Source organism: Procambarus clarkii, chromosome 44 (genome assembly GCF_040958095.1).
Source record: "Procambarus clarkii isolate CNS0578487 chromosome 44, FALCON_Pclarkii_2.0, whole genome shotgun sequence".
Classification (NCBI taxonomy): domain Eukaryota; kingdom Metazoa; phylum Arthropoda; class Malacostraca; order Decapoda; family Cambaridae; genus Procambarus; species Procambarus clarkii.
The window spans coordinates 18,295,623-18,299,922 of NC_091193.1; positions in this window are offsets into that span (position 1 = coordinate 18,295,623).

A 4,300-nucleotide genomic window follows, 5' to 3' on the forward strand; every position below is an offset into this window, starting at 1 on the left:
GTGTGTGAGAGTATTTCTGTCTGTCTGTTTATCTCTCCGTCTATGCCTATATTCTGTCAATGTGTCTCTCTGATATTCAGTCTGTCACTCTATGTCTGTTTGTCCACTCCTGTGTCTATGTATGTCACTGTCTGTTTTTTTCTCTGTCTCCATCTCTGTTATTCTGTCTAAATATCTGTCTGGCGGTGTCTGCCTGTCTGTTTTTCCGGGTGCCTGTCTTTGTATCCTGGTATGTCTGTATGCATTTGAATGCATTTAAATCTCGTTCGAGGTACTGTGGTGGTACTGGTGGTATAATTGGGCTATTCCAATTTCCACGATAGAGAGAGAGAGAGAGAGAGAGAGAGAGAGAGAGAGAGAGAGAGAGAGAGAGAGAGAGAGAGAGAGAGAGAGAGAGAGAGAGAGAGAGAGAGAGTTTGTGTGTGAACGCCTCTCTCTCTCTCTCTCTCTCTCTCTCTGGACCCTTGGTGTGTGCAGATGGAGGGGAACCAGCCATGGTGCGGAGGTTCAGCAGACTGCACACATTTGCTGAAAGTGAAATAAGATTATTGAGGTAAATAAACTAACCTGACACCCCTCACCCCTTCTCTCTTGCTTCCCTTTCCTCCTCCCTGCACCAGGCACTCCAATATTTCAGGTAATTACAAAGTATGATAGAATTTTTATGTCATTTTTGCAGACATCAGGGCGTAATGTTTTACACCACAGGCAAAAATTAGTAAAGAGAAACAGGAATAAAATTAATCATTCAAATAAAATTCAAGATGCAGTTATTGCATTTTGTAGGAACCTGGACCAGACTATGTTGTGCATGTACCCAACACCAATTACTGTTAAAATGTTGGTGAGGCTAGCCCCAAGGATCTGGACTCCAACCATGAACAGTCAAACATATATAAATATATACGTACATACATATATATGTATATATATGAGTAATAAATATATCAACACATAATAGAACACGAGACAATACATATATATTGGATAAGTTTACATTCAGGAAAGACCTGGGTAAATACTGGATTAGGTAACAGGGTTTGTAGAATTGTGGAAGAAATGAACAGGTCACAATATAGAAATTGGATCCCTTCAAATATAAGTTAGACAGATATATGAGTGAGTTTAGTTGCTATATATATATATATATATATATATATATATATATATATATATATATATATATATATATATATATATATATATATATATATATAATCGGTTTGTTCTTGGGTGCATATGTCACAAGACAAAGTGAAATCGACACCAGTAATTCCATCTATCATCATACTATCATGCAAGAGGAGCCACACATCTATGGATCATCCAATAAAATCAGCAGACTTCTGGATGTTACTACTGCTCGGCTTAGACTCGGTTACAAGTATCTCTGGGAATTCTCATTATCTGCCTATGTAGACCTGACCAAATGTAAACTGTGTCAACAAAATTATTCGCACACCCTCCGTCACTATGTGATGGAGTGCGAAAAGATACGTGATTTCAGAGACAATTCTATAACCAATGTTCCAACGATGTGTAAATATTTAATTCAAAATGATCTGCTACCAGAAATCTTAGCCAAATATCCCCAGTTTGCTAACTGTAGGTAGTAACTGAGTGATTGTAACCTATCCACCGGTGCCCACTGGATAGGGGGCCGGTGTGTACGTCAAACATATAAAACATGACACTAGCTCTCCACACATGTCAGTTGCTTCAGTTAGAAACTGTACTTGTGGTCGATCTCGAACCCATTGTTGATGTGACGACTTACATTGAATTTTGTAACTAGCTCATCAAGACTGTAACTTGCTTAGCTAAATGAATTGTTGAGTTCAGTCCCTGAGCCCATTATGTGCCTCTGTAACCCTTTCCACTACCGCCCACAAGATGGGTATGGGGTGCATAATAAATGAATTAAACTAACAACTATATGCTTGATACGTTTATTTTAAATGGTATCCCATATAAGAAAGATTATAAACCTTATATTGTCTGCATCGAGCAAGGCATTTATGATTGGTATTTTCAGGGCTTTGCTGTCTATCTTGCTATGTAATTAAATCGGTTTCGAACGAGTGAACAGCGCTCGGGAGTCGTAGTCCTAAGGGCCCGGCTTCGATTCCCGGCCAAGGCAGAAACAAGGAAGGAAAGGAACTATCAGGGGGGGGGGGGCAAGCGCCAAGCCATTGCGACTATATAGCACTTGGAAGGAGTCAGGATAAGGATTTGGGATGGGACGGGCAGAAAGGGGGGAAGGAATGGTGCCAATGATGACGGTGACACTCCATCCTTGAGTGCCACAAGCGAGGAGGAGCCGAGTCATCGGGTACCTCAAGTCTTCCAGGGGAGAAGATATCAATTACAGCCTCAGGAGTGGTTATCCTGCCTGTTGATATAATTGTGTGTGTGCCCCTTTGAGGGTAAAGGTGAAGGTGATAGAGGGGGGGGGGAGTAGAGGGGGGGGGGGGAGTAGAGGGGGGGGGGGGAGTAGAGGGGGGGGGGAGTAGAGGGGGGGGGGAGTAGAGGGGGGGGGAGGGGGGGGAAGCAAGCATCGTAGTTTGGGGTAAGAGGTAAGGTGTTAGTGAGAGAGGGAAGGATGGGGTTGTGGAGAAGGATAGGTAAGACGAGGAATGAGGAGATGTAGAGACGGGGAATGGCTTGTATGGGGAGAGGTGTGGCTTAGGAAGGGGCGCTATGAATGGGTAAACTGACGTAAGGGGGAGTTAATAGTGGGGAGGAGGTGGGGGGTGGATCTGTGCTTCGATGGAGAGGTGATACGGGGGTTGGGGAGAAGGGGGAGGGGGGGGGAGCGTGTGTATAGAGGGGTTTTATAGGTGAAGAATGCGTAGTGGGGGGTCTAGGAGGGGGTGGGAGGGGGGGGGAGAAAGATGTTAATTCAATGAATGAGAAACATTTTATCTGCCAGTGTATGTAGAGTGGTGGGTGGGTGGGGGGGTATTGTTGTGGGTGAAGTGGAGTATATGGGAGAGTGTGTGTTGGGATTGAAACACACACAAGCGATACTCTATGTTTGAATAAACAGATTTAGATCCAATATAAACCCCCCTCCCCTGTGAAATGTTGACAGATTAAAAGAGAGAGAGAGAGAGAGAGAGAGAGAGAGAGAGAGAGAGAGAGAGAGAGAGAGAGAGAGAGAGAGAGAGAGAGAGAGAGAGAGAGAGAGAGAGAAATAGAGAGAGAGAGAGAGAGAGAGAGAGAGAGAGAGAGAGAGAGAGAGAGAGAGAGAGAGAGAGAGAGAGAGAGAGAGAGAGAGAGAGAGAGAGAGAGAGAGCATATCGACCGCCCCAGCATTGGTCAGGGTGGTGCAAGAGGGTCCAAAACACAGAAGGGGGGAGGGAGGTGAGGAAGGTGAGGGAAGGGGAAGAGGTAAGAGGCAGTGAGGAAATACAGATTTATCAAATATATTTATGATGAGTGTCGCTGTGTGACCCGTATGCATCCTGTGAGTCCTCTGACCTGCATCCTGTGAGTCCTCTGACCTGCATCCTGTGAGTCCTCTGACCTGCATCCTGCGAAGACTCTGACCTGCATCCTGTGAGTCCTCTGACCTGCACCCTGCGAGGACTCTGACCTACATCCTGCGAAGACTCTGACCTGCATCCTACGAGGCCTCTGACCTGCATCCTACGAGGCCTCTGACCTGCACCCTGCGAGGACTCTGACCTACATCCTGCGAAGACTCTGACCTGCATCCTACGAGGCCTCTGACCTGCATCCTACGAGGCCTCTGACCTGCACCCTGCGAGGACTCTGACCTACATCCTGCGAAGACTCTGACCTGCATCCTACGAGGCCTCTGACCTGCATCCTACGAGGCCTCTGACCTGCATCCTACGAGGCCTCTGACCTGCATCCTACGAGGCCTCTGACCTGCATCCTACGAGGCCTCTGACCTGCATCCTACGAGGATTCTGACCTGCATCCTGCGAAGACTCTGACCTGCATCCTGCGAGGACTCTGTCCTGCATCCTGCGAGGCCTCTGACCTGCATCCTGCGAGGACTCTGACCTGCATCCTGCGAAGACTCTGACCTGCATCCTGTGAGGACTCTGACCTGCATCCTATGAGGCCTCTGACCAGCATCCTGCGAGGACTCTGACCTGCATCCTGCGAGGCCTCTGACCTGCATCCTACGAGGCCTCTGACCAGCATCCTGCGAGGACTCTGACCTGCATCCTGCGAGGCCTCTGACCTGCATCCTGCGAGGACTCTGACCTGCATCCTACGAGGCCTCTGACCTGCATCCTGCAAGGCTGCCGGTCGGCGTAACTGA